This window comes from Ambystoma mexicanum, chromosome 2p, assembly GCF_040938575.1.
Source record: "Ambystoma mexicanum isolate Mex_15411 chromosome 2p, UKY_AmexF1_1, whole genome shotgun sequence".
NCBI classification, from domain to species: domain Eukaryota; kingdom Metazoa; phylum Chordata; class Amphibia; order Caudata; family Ambystomatidae; genus Ambystoma; species Ambystoma mexicanum.
This window is the reverse complement of record NC_090923.1, coordinates 1,307,775,742-1,307,800,465: the sequence shown is the minus strand read 5'-3', so window position 1 is coordinate 1,307,800,465 and position 24,724 is coordinate 1,307,775,742. Positions and strand designations below refer to the sequence as shown.

At 48.5% G+C, this 24,724-nt stretch overlaps 1 protein-coding gene across 3 annotated transcripts in view; it reads left to right on the top strand.

Annotated features, from left to right (window-relative positions):
* TECPR1 (tectonin beta-propeller repeat containing 1) overlaps positions 1 to 24,724 on the top strand; it is a 1,334,260-nt gene that overhangs the window by 207,168 nt on the left and 1,102,368 nt on the right. The gene's annotated exons all lie outside the window — the stretch shown is intronic.

Below are 24,724 nucleotides of genomic sequence, written 5' to 3'. Positions count from 1 at the left end.
CTCTATGATTCGGCGGCAGATTTCCAATTAGCCCTTTCAGGTTCCCCCCCTCACCCACCCAGGTTGGTCCCACACCAGTATCGACTGTAGCTGTGCCACCACAAAATACTTCTCATAGTTCGGGGGGCCCAGTCCCCTTCCTCTCTGGACCTTTGCAATGTCTCTAGGGATAACCTTCTCCTCCCCGTATTCCACAGTAATTCCCTCACCTTGACGGCCAGCATTTTAAAAAACACTTTTTTCACTAAGTATGGTATGTTGGTAAAAAAAGGTAGTAGTCGCGGTAAGATCACCATTTTACATAGTGCCACCCTGCCCATCAGGGAGAGTGGTAGATTTTTACAGAATTGAACCGAGTCTCCTATTTTTGACAGTGCCCTCCCTGTATTATATACAAACTTTTCCTCCATCTCATGTAATATCCTTACACCCAGGTACTGAAATGATTCCCGCTCCCACCTTATTCCCAACTCTGGTAGCTCCTCCAATGGCCTATCTCGTAGCCCCCCCTAACGGGAAAATCACGGATTTTTCCGCATTGATACTAAAGCCCGACATGAACCGGAAATTCCGCAGTATTTCAAGCAGCTCTGGAAGATATATTCTCGGGTTCGTCACGTAGAGCAATAGCTTGTCCGCATATGTTAGGGAGAATTCTCATTCTATGGCTAATTTCCCTTACCTAGTGAGTCCCCCAGCAGCTCTGCTGGATTTCTGGAGTTTGTTTTTCCACTTGGTAAGAGTGTACACCTTTTTCCCACTCTTACTTGTGTTTTGCCATGTGTATTTCATCTGTTTTTGTGATTGTGGACTATGGAGTACACCACTTCATTAGCCCCCTTCTTTTGTGTGTTACACAGCACCTTCAGTGCAGTGACACAGGGTTGTCTTTTAGACTTCCCACCGACTCCATTTCTGAGGCTGACTACTGTCCCCCAGAAAAGGGTAAAGTTGCCATTAACTTTACTTAGTAATTTAACCACAGATCCAGTACACCCCATTTTACATGGAGTACTGGAAAGGGTTAATCCTTAGCCCTTTTTATCTGTACCTCCTAGAGCATTTTTTCGCTCTTTTAACATTTAGACTTGGCTGGTGGCAGTGGTATCTACCCTAACTTTTCTACCACGATTATACTATATAAACGTGGTATTGTTTTAGGCTATTATATTAGCCTCAAACTTAAACCCGCTTGACCAAATACTTTTTCTTTTGGCTCCGGTCGGGTTTATTCGCCATTTCTTTTTGTTAAAGTCCTTCTTGTGTTTTACTTTGCGCAGCAAACCAGGTTTGCCTTCTTTGTTCACTGTCTTTTGGCGGGCTTCTGCCAAGAAGCCCTCCTCTATGCGCCTGGGTGTCTAGGTGGGCTGAATGTGAGGGAAGGTTGCAGTCACCCCCTGCACAGGTTATCCTAGGAAACCCAAGTCGCACTTTGCCATTATTGGCTTAGGTGGTTGGCCAGGCCGGACGACCCCCCTGCTGCGTGATCGACAGCCAGGCTGTGTGAATGGGGGATTTCCGAATAAAAGGCAGGTCTCTTGGGCTAGAAGTCAGAGAGTCAGCACTGGAACTACAAGGAAGAGAAGCGGAGAAGAAGTCAACTGCTGCAACTATCCCGTCCCGGTGAAACCCTGCTGCAGTCCTGAGCTATCTACCCTTCGACGACCAGAGAAGATCCAGTCTGGAGTCTTCTTCCCTTGAGCTTGGTGGGGATAACAAGCTCATCTTCTACAGCCAGAGGATCCTCTTCGTGGTCGAAATCGCTGCACACTGCTGTAGTGGTCCGGATAGCCATCTGAAGAGCCTCTCCTGTTTTTAAGGAGCGCACCTTTTATTCACCGTCGCTGCTGCCGGTTTCAGCCCTGTGTGGTGCAGACCCCTCCAGACATCCTCCTTCGGATGGAAGCTCCAGGAACTGTGGGTCTGCAGGAAACTACCAGGAACAACTGCCTTGGCACAAGCCTCTTCATTGAATAAGGTACTGTGTTCTGCTCGAGGAATTAGGGTGAATCCCTTTTCTTCGCATTCAAGACTTGCCCTTGTCTTCCCTCCTTCTTATAACTTTTGCTTCAGCTGTTGACAATATCTAAGTACTCTTGGCTACATTGAATCTTGAACTATCCACCTGTGTGATCCTCGACAACAGGAACCCGGTTCCATTTGACACTCATTCCGGCCTATTGACTCTTGAATTTCTGTCTGAGTGTTCTCTGATTCTGTCTGCCTTGACGAAAGTATTGCGTATAATTTTTGCCCCCAACTCTCTCTGGGTATCTCAGGTGCTAAGTGTGTTTTTGCCCCGGTAACATTTCTTGCCGCGGATACGCGTTTCTTTAGTAAGACCGAACTTTCATTACTGTGTCAAAAAGTGATCGCAAGTGTATTCCCGGTAACGTCTTTTGTTTCACAACACCGGTCCGCTCAAACACAGGGTACTTACCTTGAAGTTATACTGTACAAAGTGAATTGGTTAGTTGTAGTGTATTTTATGTGTGGTTTTTGAATTAATAGAAGTGTCGTGTTTATAACAAATGGTTTAAAAATAAATGTACTTATATTTTTTACCTGAAACCTTGAGTAAGTGTTTGCTTGATTCACAGTAATTGTGGTCCCTTTGTGTAATCTCTGCTACTGCTCATATACTCTTGAGATAAGCCTGGCTGCTCCACTACTGCTACCACTTTAACATAGTAGTACAGGCTTGTACCAAAGGTAAAACTTGTATTGCCACCTGTGGTCTTAATTGTGTGTAGTGATCCCTAAGGGGACTGCACAGGATTCTGCCTAACGGCATATAAGGAGACTATGTGCTTTTGACACCCCGCTTCAATCCCTGCCTCAATCATTTCCTGCCGTAGGAATGCCGCCACTAGCTCCAAGGCCAGGGCAAACAAAATTGGAGAGGCTGTACATCCCTGTCGTGTCCCTTTACCAAGTTCCCATGTTCCAGACACCCAATTATTAGTTCTCACCATCGATGTCGGTTTAGTATATAGCAAACCGAGCCACCTACGTATGTTATCTCCAAACCCAAATTCCCTCAGCACCTGGAATTGCCATTTCCATTCTAGAGAATCAAACGCCTTCATGGCATCAAAGGAGGCTATTGCCATGTCGTGCTTCTGACCCTTCACTAGATCCATGATGTGATGAAGGCGAGAGATGTAACCGAATGTATTCCTTCCTCCCACAAACCCGCATTAATCCTGGTGGACCAGTTGCGGCGCTACCTTCGCCAGTCTGGTAGCCAGGATTTTCCCCAGAATGTTCCCGTCCACATTCAGTAAGGATATAGGCCGATACGCTGTACAATCCATCAGATCCTTTCCCTCCTTCAATATGATGGTGATCACCGCCTCCCTCATAGATTCCGGGAGATGGCCCTTCTGAAAAGCCTCCTCATACACCAGCTGGAGCTGCGGCGCCAGAACCTTAATAAACGTGGCATAAAACTCTACCGGGAACCCGTCACTACCCGGCGCTGTACCTTTCCTCATGGTGCTGATCACCCAGTGGATATCACCCTCCCCGATTGGAGCCTCCAGTTCCTCCCTTAAGTCCTCTCCCAGTTTTGGTAACGGTAATGATTCCATAAGGTCTTCTACGTCCACATCTACCTACCCCCCTTCACTTGTATATAGTCCTTGTAGAATGTTACGAAAGCCTCATTAATTTTCCCCTGGGTCCCCACTATCCCCCCCGAGTTAGTCGTAATCTGAGTGATAGCCCGACTTAAATTTTCCCTGCTGATCAACCAGGCCAGTAATTTACCCGCCTTATCAACCTTCCCCATGTAATCTAACATCCCGCCTACTACTATCAAACTGTGACAAGTTCGCCAGGGTCTACTGGTGAAGTTCAAGTTTCTGCGCCAGGATTTCCCTCACCGGAGCTCCTCCTGCCATCTCCCTATCTAGTCCCGCCACCTGGGCTTCTGTTCGCCGAAGCGTGTCGAGGAGCCGTCTACACATGCCCACTGTCATACATAGACATTTCCCTCTCATAGTCGCCTTGAAGGCCTGCCACAGTGATTCCCTTGACTTCACTGACCCCTCATTTTAGCTCAAAGTAGGTTACAATCCCCTCTTTGATCTTGCACACAAACACCCCGTCCTCTAGGGCCTCTTTCTGGAGTCGCCATGGCCGTCTTGGAGGACTCTCGGTAGCCCCAAACAATGTGGCCACTAAGGGGGAGTAGTCCGACAGGGTGCGTCCCAAATATACCGGCTCCTCAAAGTACTGGTAGTGTTCCCTCGCGTCAGGAGGTAATCTAGCCGAGATTACGAACCGTGCACGCCTGTATAGTAGGAGTTCCCCTTTTCCTCCCCATGCCTCTCCCTCCATACCTCCACCAAGTCGAGTTCCTCCATTATCCTATGGAGTGACCTCGTCATGTGTTTCTTAGGGCCCCCCCCCGACCCCGGACTCGTCCAGGCGCTCATCCAGGTGACAATTAAAGTCCCCGCCCCATACCATCATATCCCCTTGTGTGCCTCTATCATGCGCAGTACCGATGGGAAATATTCCTTATCATCCACGTTCGGCGCATATGAGTTAATGAGGCAGATCTTCCTTCCCTCCCATAGGCCCACCACAATCACTGTTCTACCTATCTCGTCTTTTAACACCGTTTCCACTTCCAGTGGTAACCCCCTAGCTACCCAAACAAGCACCCCCCTTGCCTGGGTAGAGTATGTTGTCCCGATTACCTGTCCTCCCCACAATATCCCCAATTTTCCTAGTTCCTCCTTACCCATGTGCGTCTCTAGTATCAAGGCCACTTGTATCCCTTGCCTCTTCAGGAATTCACCTACCCTCCGTCTCTTCTGGTACATCCCCAGTCCCCGGACACTCCATGTCCCCATTTTTAAACCTCCCATCTAAATTGCTGGAACCATCTCTCAGATTATCCCCCTATCCCTCTCGAGTTCTTTCCTGCCCGTCTCCCCCTGTCCACTGTCACCGGTTCCTATGACTGGAGCCGACCCGCGATATTCCTTATTGCTGCCGTCTCGGATCTCTTATCTCCTCCTTGTCCCTGGACCCAATCCCAAATCACACCCATCCCCAACTCGGTGTTTCCAAATCCAACTTGCCCCCTCTCCCCAACTCCGTCCCCCAACCGCAAACTGTCCTCCTTGGACCTCACCTCCCCGACCTTCCTGCCATAACATCGGGTCGGTACCTCCCACGGTATCAGCCCACCTCCTCCAATGTGTGTAACCCTTAACTAACACACCCCGCCTCCGCATCCTCCCTTGTGGGTGGTAGTCGACGGTGTCAAGTATATTGGGGGAAGCTTCACATAGCCCCTACCTCCGCCCACTCAGGGGCTCAGACCCTATTTCAATTCTTATGTTCTCTCCTGGGTGGTCTTTTTGCTATTATCTCCATACCGAGCCCCTTGCCTTCCCCCTTATTCAATCCTTTGCCTTCGGACGGGCATCCCCCGTCACTTCCTGGTGTTGCGAATTTACAGCTTGCAGTCCAGATTCCAGCCACTCCCACACTTCTTTCAGGGAGGTAAAGAACCACGACTTCCCTCCAGAGACCACTTTCAATTTCGCCAGGAAGAACATCATATACTTCATATTTAGCTCCCGCAGTCGCCGCCTAACTGCATCGTAGGTTCTCCTTTGCCATTGCACTTCCAGTGTGAAGTCTGGGAAGATGCGCAATTTCGTATTTCTGATTTTGCAGAAACCCATCTTCCGAACCTCCTACAGAATGGCATCTCGATAACAAAAGTTAATAATCTTGGCCACCATCACCCTTGGCGGTGCGCCCGGTAGCCTGCCCGATACCCTGTGCACTCTCTTAATAGGCCCTTGATTCCCAGCACCTTCAGGACCAGGTTCTCCACCAACAGCTCAGCACAGGGTCCCTCCTCCCTCTCCGGCACCCTGACCAGTCTGATGTTGCGGCGCCTCGAGCGTCCCTCTGCGTCCTCAGGGTTGTATATGAATTGTTCGAATACACCTGACCGCGGCCGAATTGACCTTTTATTTTGCATCCGAATTGGCCGAATTTGCAGCCCCCCATGCAGCCCCCCACCAAATCCACCTACATTATTTAATACCCCAAACCCACCCCCCACATATATATTCGGTCAATTCGGCCACAAAACAGTCAATTTGGCCGCGGTCAATTTGGGTAATATCGTCCTCGGCCCTCATTGCCAGGGTTCTCGTTGCCCCTACCAAACCCGCCACCTGATTTTTGAGAGTTTGGTTGTCATCCTCGACTGTGCTAACTCTCTGTTCCACCTCTGTACGCACTCACTTACTTTGCAAAGGTTCGCCCTGAGTAGAGTTACATCTGCTCCGACTTCCTTAATACTTCCTTCCAGGGAAGCCGAGGACAAATGTATCGCTTTCATCAAGGCATCCAGAGTCACGCCTTCTCCAGTTCTGCCTGTTGCCCCCTCCTCACCGGTCCGATCCCCCTTCCGGCTGCTTCTGTTGCTTGTACTGTCCTTCGGTGTACTTCTCTATTTTCTGCCGAGTTCTCTCCATTTCGGCCCCGGGTCCGCTGTCGGCCAGAATTGTATCCACGTGTGTAGCCCCGCCTTGGGTTGCCTCAGGGTGTTTAAGCTGTGTGAGAACTGGCCCTCCACTCAGCTCCTTGCTCCTGTCGCAGGGTCCACTGGTCTCCTATTTCCTATTTCCTAGGAGTTTCCCTACAAAGTTCAAGTGTCCAGACTGCCTGATGTAGCCCTCCGGGAGCGAAGTGCCTCCTTTGTTGCCCACACCCTCCCTCCTTTCATATGCTGTGCTCCGATGCACGTAATCAGGTGGGGGCCTCTGCTGCATGAAGTCCCCAAGCAGTGAGTTAATTTCAGGGCAGCCCCAGTCCTAGTTCCCTCCCTGGCACAGTGACCGAGGTCCTGGTTGGAGTCTAAGACGTGCCGTTCCGGCGTGTTTGGAGGAGGTCTTGTTATGTAGCATGGGGCTTGGTGCTTCTGTGAAAACGGTGTCTGATTGCTTCCCAGAAGCTATTGCTGGCTGAACCCGGTGTTAGACTGTGCTGTACCAGGGCGGCACTTGAGGTTGCAGTTGCTGGCTGATGTCGGCCCCTGTATCCGTATCACAGAGTGTCCCGGCCCCCAGAGCGTCGATGACAGTTCGCCCAGGGGGTGGCAGGAGAAAGACGAGAGCACTCTCATGGTCCTCTCACTCTCGCAGGCGAGCCGCCACCTTTCCCGATGGGCCTCGGGGTCTCCTGCTGGTATCCCTGGTCTTGGTCCGTTCACTGGTCTGCCCATTGGCCGCCCCGCCGTCCCCAGCAGGTCCCCTCTCCTCTCACCTGCAATATGAGGTATGTCTCCCAGGTTCCTCCTCCACGATGGACCGTTGTTCGGGGTCCCCGCCTTGGCACCTTATTCCTTGCCTCAGCCATCGTCGGTGGAAGGTTTGCGACCCGTTTGTGGGCTTGGCTCCCCAGTGACTGCTCCGGGGGGACAGTTCTCGCCTCCTCCGGCATTGTGGGGTGCGCACAGGTTCGGGCCGCACCCCCTGTATTGCGGGGGGTAGTCCTGCTTCCTCTGTCCCCGCAATGCACGCCATATTATTTGGTGCGCTCTGGCTCCCCGATGCAGCTGCTTCAGCCCGCCGTTGGGTCGGAGGTCTTCCCCTCCGCTCGCCTCTAATTACCAGATGTGTCGGCCATTTTGGCCTCGCTGGTCGTGGCGTCTCTCGGCTCCCCCGCTTCTCCCTAAACGGACAGCAAGGAGGTTCCACGAGCCCATCGTATGTGGCTCGCTGTTTAGCTGAACACCTCACCCTATTTTAGGTCCAATCTTAGGGCATATATCTCAGATTTTAGTCAAGATTCAGGCCGGCGGAGAAGGAGCTCTGCAAAGCTACGTGCACATCGCACGCTGGCTGGCCACGCCCCCCAGGTCCACTGTATTCTTGGCCTCAAAAACAACAAAACCCATATGTGGACTTCCACTGAGAAATAAGTTTCTTTTGTCAGAAAAGGAGCAGAAGTACTTACAAGAGGTTATCTTCTTACTTCTGCTCCTTTTCTGACATGGTGTGCATTTGAGGGAAAAGAAGAACGGATCCCTATTTAGCTTCTATAGCTCAATCATGCTCCCAAGAGGAGGGTAGTGCATGAGCAGTAGTTTTACTCTTGATAATCACAAAGAATAACAGCTGTGGTAGCAATTGCCAGTGGTCAGACAGAACTCTGATCCTCAACCCCTGATTTCTCAGCTTCACCCTTGGAGGCCAATATTTTGATTAGAACCCAAGATTGGGGCTGTCTCCAACCACCCCTCGAGTATTGCTGAGATTAGGAAGTGATAGACAGACCTGAACTTGCAAATGCAGACCTTCAGGGGAGATTATTTCTGAGAATTTAATGTCCCTGGGTGGGGCAGTGCGCTGCTGATGATCGTCCATGTCTGGGAGGATAAGCCTCCCTCTATGTGGATCTCCCATGCCTGGTTGGCATTGGGAGCCATCTGCAGTGATTGTCAACAAAGTAGAGCCCACAAGTCTCTCCTTACCCCATAATCATGCAGACCCTCTATAATCATGAGTGAACTGTGAAAGAAAGGCTGAAAGTCCCAGGAAAGAGTGATCAAAGCAGCACATGCACACACATGGCAAATATAGTCTTCACAAAGCTGACCATGAGTTGCAACTACATTTATTATAACAGCTCCTCATACGGTTCCAGCATACGCTGGCGGACGGACAGGCAATAGCCTTGAAATCTAAGCAACCTCTGAACTTTATGCCACAGGGCCACTAAGACTCGACCTCTCATTCTCAAAACCAAGATCTATGATTACCACACTTGCCTTGAAAAGGAACCTTCGGGTTCGAAACATGTGTCGGCTGTCCACTCTTTAGACGATGGGCCTCATTACGTGTCAGCCAGTCCGGAAAGAAGGGTGGTGGTAAAACCGCCACCACCGTTCTTTCCGGACTGGCTGATTAAGAGTCCTGCAGGCGGGAGGTGTCACTCCCGCCAGGTCTGACCTGGCGGGTTTAACACCACCCACCTGCAGGCGGACATGGAAACACCGGCACCATTACAGCATGGTGCCAGTGTTTCCACTTCCCCATTTCCATGGAGTCCTATGGGACTTCATGGGAATGGGTATTAACAGAATTCCGCCTCCGGAATTACTGTTTCACCGGGGTTGTAATGCCCCGGTGATTCCGGCAATCACGGAGGCGGAATGGTAATACGAGTCCGGCGGTAACCTGCCGGAATTTCTGGCACGGTTGCCGCCGGACTCGTAATAAGGCCCTATGTGTCTACCCTATGTATATTAAAAAACCCACCTTCAGACACTGCATCCAGCGTGTAAATTCTTGTAATCACAAGACTCTATGTAAACTAGCCGCAGCAAGGTAACCAGGAATTCCTACTTTTTCATTTTGAAAGGTGTTGGGTTCACCTTTTCACACATGTGACCTTGCTCTGAACAATAAGAGAAAATCCGAACACAAATTGAGCTCAGCTCAGGAGTGTTCTATCCTAGAGCCCACTTTTCCCTTATCTATATTTATTATATGTTCCATGCAAGAAATCTCTTCAGAGTGCCAAGACTGGAAATGGGGCAGGTGAGGACAATCATCCTACAAATGTACCTTTGCCTGTATTTCACAAGTTTGACACCCCAGCCGAAGTTGTTAAATTGAGTAAAGTTAAATTGGATCATAATGACAGCTTCCATTATAGCCTGCCTATAGAGATTGCGGCAATCCCGCGTGAAGCCTTGAGCATGAATTTGAATGTCTTCCACTTTTTGTTGTTGTTGTCGTCAACGTTATTTAATACTTTGCAGTTGGTTACAGAGAGTACAATATCTTTTACACATTCATATATTTGTATTTGTATTTATTTGTTTATATAGCGCTTTACACCAAAGTGCTGCACAATTTAACAACTTAATACATGAAACATAAAGAATATAACGGTAGAAGCAAATTACAATATGAATCAGTCAACAAAACAGTAAGAAGAGCAATTAACTGAAGGGAATAGGGAGAGTAGTGGAGTAGGACTGTGTGGGAGGGGGAGGGGTGAGGAGGAGAAGGAGGAGGGAAGGGGAAAAGGTGAGAGTGGGGAGGTAGGGGAGTAGAGGGAAATATTCAAGGGGAAAGATGAAGGAGGGGGGGGGAAGCAGGAAAGGGAAGGGGTTTCAAGGAGATTTAAGGGAGGTGAGGAATGAGGAGAAGGTAGGGGTAGAGCGGATTGCGAGAGGTAGGGAGTTCCAGTGCAGCGGGGCTAGGAGTTGGAAGGAGCGGAAACGGGAGGGGGCACAAGGGGACAGAGGTACAGTGAGAAGGAAATGGTCAGCTGAATGAAGGGAAGGGAATGGAAGGGAGAGTGGAAGGAGAGGAGGGAGGAGAGATAACGGGGAGCAAGACCATGGAGAGATTTGAAGACAAGGCAGAGAAAGTGAAATTTAAGTTGGGAGTGAAATGGAAGCCAGAAGATAAGAGAGGAGATTAATAGTTTGGTAGCATGGAAGGTGAGAGAGGGGCGGACTTTGCGAATATTAAAGAGGTGGTAGCGATAGGCACGAGAAGTGAGAGACATATGGTGGGAGAATGAGAGAGAGGAGTCAAAGTGAATGCCTAAGTTACGAGCATGGAGAGAGATAGGGAGATTCGTGGGGGGAAAGTGAATGGAAGGTGGAGGAGAGGGAGGGGGAAGAGTGTTGGAGGGAAAGAATACGACTTCAGTCTCGTCAGTGTTAAGGGAGAGAAAGCGGGAAGACATCCAGTTCTTTATAGCAGTAAGGCAGGAAGAAAGTTTTAGGTGGAGGTCAGTTGAGAAGGAAGAGAAAGAAAGGAAGAGTTGAGTGTTGTCAGCATAGAAATGGTGGGAGATGCCAAACGAGGAGATAACAGGGGTAAGGAGGGAGGTGTATAGAGAGAAGAGGAAAGGTCCAAGCACCGAACTTTGAGGTATGCCGTATTCTAGAGGTTGGATTGGAGAGGACCGGCCACCCCAGGAAAGAGTGAAAGCGCGGAAAAAGAGGTAAGAGGACAGCCAGTTAAGAACAGAGCCTTTGAATCCAAAGGAAGAACGAGTGTGGAGAAGAAGGGGATGATCGGCAGTGTTGTAGGCAGCGGAGAGGTCAAGGAGAATAAGGACAGAGGATTGCTTAGATTGCCGAGCAGAGAGGAGGGAGTTAAGGATGTAGGTGAGAGCAGTTTCAGGAGAGTGTTTAGGACGGAAGCCAGATTGAGAGGGGGGTAGGAGAGAGAGATTGGTGACAAAGGATGACAGCTGAGAGTAGGCGAGGCGCTAGAGAAGCTTAGAGAGGAATGGAAGAAGAGAGATAGGGCCGAGGTTATAGGTGAGAAGGAGATCAACAGAAGGTTTCTTCAAAATAGGGATGATCGTGGCGTGCTTGAAAGCTGAGGGAAAGGTGGCTGAGGAAAGACAGGTGTTGACGAAGGAAGTAGGGTAGGGAATAAGAAGAGGGTAGATCTTAGGGATAAGAAGGGATGGGAGAGGGTCGGTTGGGGCGGACATGGGGTGCACTTTGGAGAGGAGGGTGGAGACGTCAGAGGGGGAGATAGGTGAGAAGTTGGACATGCAGGATGAGGGGGAGGAGGAGAAGAGGGGAAATCTGAGGAGCAGTAGATTTTTTGCCGAAGGGTAAGAATCTTGGAGGAGAAGCTAGCGAAGTTAGAGGGAGAAAGTGTAGAAGAGGAGGCAGGATCAGGGGTAGGAGGGGAAAGAAGTCGAGAGAGAGTTTGGAAGATACGGCGAGGGTGGGAAGCTTGGGAGTAGTAGGAGCGTTTAGCCGAGACAAGACAAGTGTCAAAGAGAGCGTGGTAAGAGAAATATGAGGTTTGGTTGAAAAGAGAAGGAGATTTGAGCCAGAGTCTCTCCAGACGTCGGAGAAGGCGCCGCATAGATAGGAGTTGAGGAGTGAGCCACGGTTGAGAGGGTTTCCGGGTTGGACGGAAGAAAGAAATGGGGTAGAGTTGATCAATGGAAGAAGAAATAGAAGAGGAAAGAGTGGATAGAGCATCATTGGCTGACAATGTAGAGAAGTCTTGGAGAGAGGGGAGAGAAGAAGAGCAAGTGTCAATAAAGAGGGAAGGATCAAAGTTGCAAAAGTCACGTCGGGAGAAGATGGGAGGAGAGGGCCTAATAGAAGAGGAATGTGGAAGGGGAGTAAGGGAGAAGGAGAGTAAGGCATGATCGGAGAGATAGAAAGATAGACAGAAAGAGTAGAGACTGGGGAAGAGGGGTAGGAAGAATTGAAGATGAGGTCTAGAGTGGAGCCAGAGGAATGAGTGGGGGGAGAAGGAAGGAGGGAAAGGAGGTATGAGTCAAGGATGGAGAAGAGGGATGAGGAATTAGGGGGAGAAGGGAGGTGAAGATTAAAGTCGCCAAGTACAGTTAGAGGAGAGGGGGACGGGAGAGATAAGCGAGAGGAGGTGATCGAGATCTTCACAGAAGGAAGAAAGAGGGCCAGGGGGTCGATAGATGATTAGAAATGAAATGGGGTGAGGAGAGGATAAAGATTTGTAGAGATATTCGAAGGAAGGGAAAGAAGGAAGAGATGGTGAGGAGGTAGAGGAAAGGTATTTGGGGGGGTAGAGGAGGCCAATACCTCTGCCACGGCCAGTATCGCGAGAGATATGAGAGAAGGAGGACGAGTAGGTAGTTATTGAAGCAGGGACAGAAGTGTTATGGGTGGGGGATCCAGGTTTCAGTTAGACATAGGAAATGAAGGTTGAGACGAAAGAATATGTCTAGAACTGCTGCGAAATTGTTGCAGATGGATCTGGCGTTCCAGATCGCCATGTTCATGAGGCTGGAATAATGAACGGTGGGGGGGTAAAGAAGATTAGGACGATGAGAGAGGGTAGGTGTGTAACAGGAGGAGTGGGGGAGGGGATTGAAGAGGGGACTGGGCATGAGGAGGGAAAAGGAGAGTAGGAGGGAGAGTAGGAGGGAGAGGGGAAGGTGGGGTGAGTGAAAGAGGGGGGTAAGGGAAGAGAGGGTGGTGAAAAAGAGATTTGGCAGACCGCATAACAGAGGAAACAGTGTAACGAGGAGCTATGATGGTCCGTTGCTGTTGAGACTTATGATGGCGAGAACAGGGACCAATGTAGCAGCTCCTAGTAGAGTCTGCGCTGGTGTAGGAGAGAGAGGAGGCTCAGATTGGTACTCAGCTTGCTACTCAGTATGGTACTCAGTTAGGTGGGTAGCAAGCAGAGAGTCGGGGTACGCAAGATTAGGAGCAGGCAGCGAGAAGTGGATGGGAATAGGCTGGGAAGGAGGTTGGAAGAGGTTCAGCTACAGACTGTATGGAAGGTGGCAGAGAGACAGGGCGCACTAGAACAGGGGCAGGCTAAGAGGAGTGGTAGGGTCCAAGCTAGAAAGGAGGTGAGAAAGGCCCAGTTGCAGAGCCTGATGGGTGGGTAGGAGGCAGGCAGGGAGCTGGTAGTATTGGTTGTGCCCAAAGCTGGAAAGGAGGTGGGAAGAGGCTCAGCCGTGGAGACTTTGAGGTATGTGGCATGGAAGGAAAGGGTAGGGCAAGAGCTGGAGCAGTTAGCGTGTGCAGGTTAAACCCGGTAGGGGGGTGGAGGTTTGGCAGCAGAGACTGTGTGGTAGGGTGAAAGGCAGGAGCAGGGAGGCTGGGTCCGGGGTCGTGACTGTGGTTTTGGATGATCGCGCTTGGATGAGGAAGCAGGAGGAGGACTAGCAGCAGGGGCTGAGCAGCAGGAGGTAGGTAAGTGTGATTCTTGCTGAGCCTGCGTTGTAAGGGAAGCGTGAGGAGGTCTAGTAAGGGACTGTGTGGTAGGTGGCCGGTGAGTGCCTGGGAGGAGGAGGACCAGTAGCTGTCCCTTCCCGGGACAGGACGGAGGAGAGGATAGACGGGTGCCCCAAATAGTCAGGAGAGAAGTGGCCAGCTGGCGGGAGGGGGCTGCGGGGGCAGGCTGGGATCCGCCGACGTGGGGCCCACAATGGCGCTGACGTGGACAATTGCTCAGCCGCAGGCTGTAGAGGAGGCAAGTCCTGTCCAGGCGCAGAATGTAGCGGCTCCTGCCGCTGTCAGATGGGAGCCTGCAGCAGTCACGCCTGGCTCAGGGAGCGGGAAGCAGCACCTCACTCCACAGCAAGATGGCGGCCCCGGGCTGCAGAGGCATATATGCTTCGTCTTACAGGTATTGTATTTCATTTTCATATGTACACAATCGTCACTGGTTATATATTAGACATGGTTTACATATATTTCCTTTTCAGATCTAACAGCATTTTATCGCTACATAATTTCATCTATGGTGTTTGTTCATTTCTCTTCTATATGGTGCCCATATGTCTTTGGGCTTACTTTGGTGCCACAACAGTGTTCACATATCCCTTCTCCCTCTCATTGGTTAATGCTAATTTTTTAAGCCATTGCTGGAATGTGGGAGCATGTTTCGCCTTCCAGTTCAGCAAAATACATTTCTTGGCAATAATACAATCCCTGTTAAAAAGCCTCCTTATTTTTATATTCACCTTGCCTATATCACCAGTAAGTATTTCAAGGGGAGGAGCGTGGGGGGATGTCTGTCCTGTCCCCCAGTAAATTTGCCACCTTCAACCAGTAACCGTGCAGTGAAGGGCATTTCCAGAACATATGTATCATGTGCGCCTCATTGTTTCCACATTTCGGGCATTTCTGAAGGTTGTCGGGGGTACATTTTGATATTTGGGCAGGTGTGTAGTGTCATCTGTTCAATACTTTAAATTGTATTAATCGGAGTCTGGCATTAAGTAATATTTCTCTGGTAAGATTGCACATTTTCTGCCATTTCGCATCATTTATTTCTGTGTTGGTGTCTTTCTCCCATTTCAGTTTCACACAATTCTGTTGGGCTGCACCATCCTGTACTTTGGTGCATATTTGGGTTAACAATCCCCTTTTGTTGTTCCCTTGTGTTACCATGTCTAGGCATCCATCGGTTTTGGGTTCTAGCGGGAACATGGGCCACTTTTTTTAAAATGCTGTGCAAATTCAATAGTATTGTAGTATGCGCGTAGGGCTGTTACCCAGTCTATCTTTAAAATCATCTAAGGTGACAAACCTTCCTCCCGTGTAAAGGTCTCCCTGGGTCTTTCCTCTATTTGGATCCCATTGTCTTTGGATATCTAAGTCTTGTGATGGGGGGTGCTTCGGGCAGTTCCACAGTGGCATGTTTAGACATACAACACCCATATTGTAAAATCTGATGCGTATCCTCCTCCATGCGTCTACTGTGGCCCGGACTGGGTCGTATTGGCATTCTTCTTTGTATCGGTTGGTCAGTAATACTGACTTCAGGCTGATCGGGAATTCGCCATTTTCTTCTAATTTAGTGTGTGCCAACTCGGTCCCTTCTCCATACCAGTGTCCCGCGTAGTGTGCCTGGGCTGCCAAATAGTATAATTTGAAATCTGGGGCGGCAATGCTCCCTTTACTGTATGGCTCGGCCACAGATTCCCATTTCATGCGGGCGGCGCCGCTGTCCCATAAGAATGCTACTGCTAGTGATCGTAGTTTATTGAAAAACCTACGTCCAGGCCATATCGGAATGTTATTGAAAAAATATAACAGTTTGGGCACGACTATCATTTTGAGTACTGCAATTCTGCCATATATTGTGAGACCAACACATACAATGAATGTCCTTGGGAGCAGTGGTGGTGTTGTTTGTTTGGGTACAAGATAAATACAACAAAGTCAAATATTTACCCTGAGTGTTGTGTAAATTTATCGACCTTTTGGCTCATTATGAGCCTGGCGGTAACCGTGCCGATACTACAGGCAGGTTGCCACCATACCCGTAATGATTTACCGGCGCCGGACTTGCCGGAAACACCGGGTATTACAACCCTAGCGTTCCAGAAAGTCAGGCGCCGGTAAATTGTAAGTCCCCATTCCCATAGAGCCCCATCGGACTCCATGTGGATGGGGACCACGGGAGCACCGGCACCGTTATTAATGGGGCCGGTGCTTCCATGACGGTCTGCCTACCGCGGCCGCTGTGTCTGGCAGGGTCTGCCCTGTCAGACACTGCGGCTCTGGCAATCAGACTCGTAGTTTGCCGTTCCGGAAACAACGGTGCCGTAAGCTTACCGGTACCGTTGTTTCCGGAACGGCAAACTTGTAATGAGAACCTAGGTCTTATATTTTCTTCAGGGTTTCTAAGATACAATAGGGTATGATCTGCGTAAAGCAAAATTATTTGCGGGGGACCCCTGATATGTATTCCTCTGTGTCCGTGGAGTTGTCTTATCCGGAATGCAAATGGTTCAATAGATGGTGCAAAAAGTAACAGGGGAAAAGGGGCCTCCCTGACGCATACCTCTGGCTAGATGTAGCATGTCAGAGTAGTTTCTATTGGTTTGTACTGTAGTGGTAGGTTCGGCATAAAGTAGTTTCACAAAGCTGATGAATCCCTCCCCTAAACCAAATTGACGTAGCACCCTGAACAAGAAGTTCCAAGAAACGGAATCAAAGGCCTTCTCAGCGTCAAGTATTATTGCGATTGCCGACACATCGGGGGTTATCTGTGCTAGTATTCCAAATAGGCAGCGTAGATTGAGGGCGGTGGATCTAGCTGGGATGAAACCCGATTGGTCTGCGTGTACCAATTCGGGCATATATGGGAGTTGTCTGTTTGACAATACTTTGGCAAATATTTTTGCGTCCGTATTTATAAGTGAGAGGGGCCTATAAGAGGACATTTCATTAGGGCGTCTGCCCGGTTTGAAGAGAAAAGTTATCGTGGCTTCAGAGGGAGATGTCAGCAGCATGCCCGTTTTGCATGACTCTTCCCACACTTTAAGCAGATGGGGGGGGATAGAATGTCTGTATATGTTTTGTATAATTCTATGCCTATTCCGTCTGGGCCCGAGGCCTTTCCAGAGATAAGTGACTTAATAGCTTCGGTTATTTCCTCAAGTGTTTCAGGGCTGTTTATTTTCCCCTTTGTCTCACAGTCTAGTTTGGGTAATTTAGTGTCCGCAAGATATCTGTCCACCTCGTCGTGGGACACCTTGTCTACGTTTGAGTATAAATCTTGATAACATTTTGCGAACATGTCGTTTATTACTTTGGGCTCAACAGTATGGGTGCCATCTGTACCCGTTATACTGGTAATGTGGTGTGCATCCCGTTCCCCTTTAATTATTTGGGCTAGTAGACGGCTCCGTATTTCTCCTTCCCCGTATCTCTGCGCCTGAACATTCTTTGTTGTGAATCGGGATTCACGTTCTGCCAGCTCACAGAATTTTTGCAGTTTTTCTTCAATGATTCCTAGGATCTGTTTGCTGCCAGTAGTGGCATAATCATTCTCTAGTTACTTCAGGGTTTTCCCTGTTTCACCCAGTTCCTTGCGTGTTTTTCAGTATGCCTGTCGTGGAGGCTATCATCATCCCCCTAAACCAGACTTTAAATGACTCCCATAACGTGGAATATCTTGCTATAGAGCCTTCATTGTTTTAAAAAAATAATTCAATTTCTATCCTCAGCGTACCTACCAGGCAATCGTCAGTCAGTGCCAATGGAGTCATTCTCCACAGTGTGTGAGAGCGGAGACCTGATCCAATCTTTACTTGGAGTACCACCGGGGAGTGGTCAGACCAGGTGCGTGGTAGTATTTCAGTACTGTAGGTATCGTCTGCCCATGTGTTAGATACCAGCCAGTAGTCTATTCTTGACATAGCGTTGTGCGCTGTTGAATAGTATGTGAATTCTGTCTTATCCGAGTGTTGCTCCCTCCAAGCGTCTATCCGTGTATATTGTGTCATTATTTGATGTAAAATTTGGGTCGCCCTCGGCTTCTGGTGGTGATCTGTCCCTTACGGTATCTAGGATTGTGTTGAAGTCCCGACCCCATAGTATTGGGGCATCCAGGGTTTGCCCAATCAGCGCTGCTATGTGTGCACAGAAGTTTGGATCGGCGAGGTTTGGGCCATATGTATTGACTAGTTTTATGCCAACATTGTTTATGGTTCCAGCAAAACAGAAAAACTGAGGTGTGCCAGGTAAATAGCGCTTGAGCAGTTAAATATTACAAAATCAACTCAATTGAACCTCAAAGGATTGGCTGCAGCACCCTGAGGGAAAAGCGGGCACCTCAAACCCACTTAACAGGACAAATGGAACATTGGGTATTCCCACATTATGGATGCGCTGCCAGCAAGACAATTACGAAATAGAAAAGTCCTCTAGCACACTTCCTGTGCGATAATTAATCTGATTAACACGAAAATGAAAGTATTGAAAGTTTAATCTTCATCACATCCAATGTGTGTTGTGACGTGACAGAGTAATGTGCCAACACGTGTTTCAACCTCTCTCGGTCTTTCTCAAGGCAAAGCTCTGTACAGCAAATGAAATATACAATTTTGTAATGCGTAAAAAATCCCCATTAGTAATCCGGGACATGAAATACAGTGAGCACAACAAACAAGGGTAATGACAAGTGCATATATACATTACCAGCAGGATGGATGTAGCAACATATCACAGGCAGCACATAAAAAAAAAAATAATTCAAGAATTAGCTTCCATTAAGTGGTTAGAGCATTTTTCGTTAGTAATTTATGATGTTAAATCACTCTACACTGCTATCCAGCATCACTTGGCACTTGAAACTATTGATTTTTCCTTCAGAAATCATTTGGCTTCTCATGCTGACCATGTATCAATGATTAAGGAATTCTTGGCTTTTACGCTCAAACATAACCAGTTTTTATTTAATGGTCAATATTACGCACAAACTCGAGGAGTGGCCATGGGGGCCAAATATGCACCCTCCCTGGCCAATCTCTTCATGGGTTTTTTTGAACATCATTATATATACAGTACTCATATATTTCAAGATTACATTGTACTATGGAAAAGATACATTGATGATATTGTGTTGGTTTGGAGTGAGTCCATAGAAACTTTTCAACAATTTACTGACTATTTGAATAACAATACATTTGGGAATCGAATTTGTGGGACATATTAGTACCGATAGAATGGAATTTTTGGATCTCGTCATTACGATTATAAATGGTCAAATACAGACTCACACTTTCAGAAAACCAACAGCTGTGAATTCGATTCTGCAGGCTACAAGTTGCCACAAACGCACAGTGATAGAGAACATACCTTTTGGAGAATTTTATCGTGCACGACGCAATTGTAGTAATTTGGAGGAATTTACTAATGAGGTGTCCCAAATTCACACACGGTTTAAACAAAGAGGTTATTCAAATCGTTGCATTCAAAATGGCATAAATCGGGTGAGTGTTATATCACGTGATGAGATGTTGATGGACCAGGGGAGGCAAAAACCCTCTGGGTTCTCTGATGTACGCATCATTACCAAATATGTTCATAATTCGGAGATGTTATACAAATTATTGAATAAGCATTGGCACCTGTTACAACTGGACCCCAATATCACACCCTATATAGCTGATTATCCGAGATTCATTTTCTTACGGAATCGCACACTCAAGGGGTATCTATGTCCTTCCTTTCTAGCTCCCACAATCCATTCGGTCAACTCCAGATCATGGTTACCACCCAAACCTAAGGGTTTCTTTAAATGTGCCTCATGTAATTTTTGTCAATTTGACATTCAGGCGGATAATTTTGTCTGTCATAATGGCTTATCAGTTCAAATACGTGACTTCTTGAATTGTAAGACGAAATATGTGGTCTATGCTATTCTGTGTATTTGTGGTAAAGTGTATGTGGGCGCGACCATTAGGGAATTACGGATCCGCATCAGGGAACACCTCGCAAGCTTGAGGAAGTTTGATTCCAAATTACCTTTAGCCATACATTGGCAGGAACAGCATCAAATGGAAAATGTGAGCGATATTAGGTTTATAGGCCTTATGCAGGCAAGACCTCATCCTAGAGGTGGGGACCGCTCAGCATTATTGCGACAATTAGAAGCACGCATTATTTGTAGGTTACGTTGTACTACCCTGGGACTTAACAGCGACACGGAACTGCATGTGTTCTTGTAGATGGTGAGGGTATGTGTGACATACGGGGGATTCTCTGTTCGTGCGTGTCATTGCGGGAGTCATTTGGACCGGCAAAGCACTATCGCAGTACCCATGGGCCAATTTAATTTGTATAAAATTATTATCATTTTGTATTCCCAATTGGTTATTGTTTCGGGCAATCTGCATTTATACTTATTTTATTTTACAAAACGGCATGGATTGGTATCCATATTTTTCTTTTCCATCTCATACATTTCATCGAGTTTTTCCTCGATGTTATCCTTCTTGTTTTTGTGTTATTATTGCAGGTGATCCGTGTTTGTACACATGATCAATCAACATGTGATCGCGACTTCTGCTGCTCCTGATCTGTTATTCACGCACAGCGCCGCACACGTGATTATCTTCAGTTTTCCCCTGGATATAGGCCTAGGTGGCTACTATCACCTCCACTCTTTGATACAAACAATAACAGAATAAGTGAACTCCCTTGGCCCAGCCCCCACCCGCACCATCTGCCCCAGCTTGATGTTGACATCACCCCATAACCATCGAAATTCTGTGGGGTGCTGCTTGATCGCCCTGCCCGCCTGGGTCGGCTGCAACATACCCCAACCTGTTAACATATATTATATTCTTGCATCCTTTGCTTCTTTGATTTCGTGGAGGATGTTTTCTTAATATCTAAGTATTAATATCTACGTATTAATTCAGTCATTTTGTCCAGCTTGTTCGCCATCCCCAACCAGTGGGATATCATGTTCTTCATTTTGACGAGATGGGGGTAGGGAGATCGGGGCCTCCAGCTTTAGTTGGATTTTCAAAAAAGTGGCCTCTTCCGACCATGTTGGATCCTGAGTTTTGCAGGGAAGATCAAGGAGAATGGGACCCGGTGTGCCCTTAGAAGTCTCTTGACAGGGTTATATGTCTTTCTCTGTGCCTGCACTCCAGCAGCGAAGTCGGGGTAGATGTGTATGATGTTGGCTTTGTATCGTATTGATCCTGCTTCGGTGGAAAGTTTGAGGATAGTGTCACGATCTCTACAGTTAAATAGTTTGGCAATGATGGTTCTTGGAGGCGTGCCAGGACGTGGTGGAGGGGTGAGGGCCTGGTGTGCCCTCTCCACAAGAAATTACAAGGAGAATTTGGCAGGGTCAAATAGGGTTTTGAGAAGATTTTCGAGGTATGGCTCCATCGGGCCCTTACATGCCGCCTCTGGTACTCCTATCACGCAGATATTATTGCGCCTAGATCTGGATTCCAAGTCATCACACTTATTTTTCATTCTGTTGAGCTCTGTTTTTATATTCACTATATCTTGGTTATGCTGTGCGAGAGTGTCTTCAATGTTACTGACTCTGCCTTCCACTTCATTAATTCTACCACTCTCCTTCTCCAGTCTTGCCTTCATCAAGCTCATTGTTGACACAATATCATCTAATTTAACATTTATAGCCATAAAGCCGCTATGCATTAGATTTAGTAGTTGGTTGTCGTGTGAGTTGTCTCGAGTGTTCCCTATTTGGCTCGTGCTTGGCATTGTAGGTGTTTCAGGAGTTGAAGTCCGTGAACCGGTGAACATATCCATGGGGCCTTTTTTCTTTCCGTTCCTTTTGTCTTCTTTCCCGGGCATATTGGCTAGGGTTGTGTTTCACCTAAGTCGACAGTCTTGTGGTTTGCACACACCTTCCTTATTTATTCTACTCACTCGTTCGGTGTACTGTGTTATAATTGCATATGAGGTGATGTGTTTCCTACAATATAGCGTCAGAGTGTTTCTCTGACCTTGTCCAAATCTTGCAGTTCAATACGAATTTTTGGAGGGGCTCAGGAGCTGTATGTCTCTATCCCTTCTGATCAAGTAGTTCCAGACTCCTAGGGCCCACTTTTACTTTTAGCTGTTGTCTTAATGAGAGAGTATTGTGACAATAAATCACTTCTAATTTGCCTTTTCAGGTGAGTTTCCAGTCTGGGCACCACCTTCAGTAATGTACTGTGCCACTCCTCCACACCCTACCGGACTGAGTATTACTCTTCTACTGGCTGTAGGGTATGTTCTTGTCGCAGCTAAATAGATGTTATCATTCAATAATTCTTAATAGTCCCTTTCTCTTGCGCAGTATGAGTGTTGTGCCCCTGTTTCTCCACTGTCCGGTGTCAGAGCGCAGCGTTCTAGCTTATTGTGCTGATCCGGCCCAATCGTCCGTGTTTCAGCAGCACGGGACTCCTGGGCCTTTAATGTCACTGTCTGGAGATTGTCAGGGATCGACGATTGTTCTTATCAGCTGTGGCCGGGGAGAGCCAAGGATTCTAGAGTTGTATGGCCCTGAGTGGCGACCTGGATCAACGGAGGGATGCTGGTGACTCTGCTACGCGGCACACGGCTATGAAGTACTCTCCTGCCGCGGTCCCCCAAGGGTGGATTCAGGATGGGGGAGGAGGGCTCCACTCACCCGTATCAGAATGCCTCACTTTGCTGGGACAAAGGACGCGGCGGGTGTTCCGATCACCAAGTCAATGCAGATGAGTCAGGTCGTTTTTTGCGCTACTGCCACCTCTCATGGATCCTGATTGCTTCCTTCTCGCATACTCCGGGGTCTCTGCTCCACTCCGGCGGTTGGCAACTCCTCCCCCCTTCAGGCCGTGACGCGGCTCCAGTCAGCCTCTGCAGCCCCTCACTCTCTGAAGCCGATATCTTTGTTTACGTTTGGGCTAGTAGCCTGATTTTTGGGCTGCGGGTGGCATGGACTATCGCTTTGAGGAATCTTCTGGTGGGATCTCTGAACATGGACTGCAAGAGGATCTATTCATAGCAGGATTTTTGGTAGGGTAGGAGCCTTGTTCTCAGGCGGCCATTTCCACCGACCCCCCGTGACATTGTAAAATCATTCTATATTATCGGGCATGTGCAGCTATAACAATTGTCACAAAAAGGGGGGACTCCCGGAATAACAGCACCAACTATTAGTGCTGTGCATCCAGTCGTAGCCCGGACTCCTACATACAAAATAAATCATTAAAAGGGCTGGATCCCTATTGAAGTGTACAGAGGGGAACAACATCTATCACTTCAAACTTCCATTATAAAAATATCTTTAGTCAAACAATTTGAATGCAAAAATCAATATATAACCACGACAAAAAATGTATCCATCATGTAGTCTTAAAAATACTGCTAATACCGGGGGGGGGGCGTGGCCAGCCGCGGACGCCGTAGGATGCCTCCTCGTTGAGCTCCCGGTCCCAATCCCTTCTCGAACCCATAATACCCCTAAAATCAAACATGCGGGCCATCAAATTCCATTGACAGGCGTCGGAAACTAAGGAGAACGGATGAGCCGCAGCGGAATGCATTTGAGTCACTGCTGATGAAGTTATTTGAACTTTCCAGTGCGGATACTTCCCGCAACAAAGATGGCGGACGGAACGGAGCTCCAGCGCCAAAGGACTCGTAATTGCCCGGCGACCGAGGTATAATCAGCAGACTACGCCGAATTCTGCGATAAGATACCAACAACAACAATGCGCTCCATGAAAAGGCAGGGTAAACGAAAATCGGAGCCGACGAAGCCACGCTTTGACAGTTGGTCCCCTCCCCCCCACCTGACGCCTTGAGACCTGCCGGAATGCAATGGTGGCGTGGCGGAGGGGATCACAGAGCCTCACGGAATGACACTTGACGGCCCGATACGTATGCCCTGCAATAAAGGTGAGGAGGAGTGGGAGGCTCTGCTGAACTAACACCACCCTGCATGCAGAGGCTTGCCAATATGCGGCCAGACCTCTGATTCCGGAGCGGACCCGCGAAGGGGGGAGGAGGAGCCGCGATAACCCCCAGGGCTGCAGAGGCCCATGAAAGGAGGCCCGCTCCAACCACCCCAAACAAACGTTGATGGGGAAACACCCTAATAAAAAGTACTTTATGCCCCAGCAGCACATTTATTGAACGGAACAGAGTTCCCTCCCCTCGCCCAACACTACGAGTCCTGCCGGAGCGTAATGGTGACATGGCAGAGGTGATCTAGAACCTAGATCAATACTAGAACCTGGCAGCCTGAAACGCACACCTTGCAAAGTAGATGAGGAGGAGTGGGGTGAGACTACGAAGCATTAACACACGGCTGGATCACTGTGGGCCCCCAGACCACACTCCGGAGCGGATCCGCAAAGGGGGAGGAGGAGCCGCGATAGACCCCGGGGCTGCTGGCATATATTAAGCAGAACAGAGCGCCCACTGGGCCTCCGACATCAAGCAAAACCACGGCTGAAACCACGGCGCCCTCCCTACTAGCTAACAGCAAACCTGAGGAACACACCTGACTAGTGATCCAGCTGAAGGGGGACCCAGAGGCCCAGGAACATCGGAAGTCCAGGAACACAGGCCGGTCCGTATCACCTGGGACCCCACTGTGAGCAGAACACCAATACACGAGAGTGGATTGACCTCAACCAGCCTCACAAAACCCAGGCAAAACAACCGTAACTAAAAGACCCACTAAAGGCGTTTGGGAAGTAACCACAGTTGACCTAGGCCCGTTGGCTCCGCTCTGAGGCGAATCACCCCTGGGGTAAGGATCACGATGTCCTAACAAACTACGAAAACCAAAGGGCATGGATCCGGCGACATCAAGACGGTGCTTCAAACAGCGGACACACAAAAACGCAACCAGATACAAGCATTAGCCCAGGTACATCACCCTCCTACAGAGGGAACTGAAACTCTCGAAGACCCACCTAT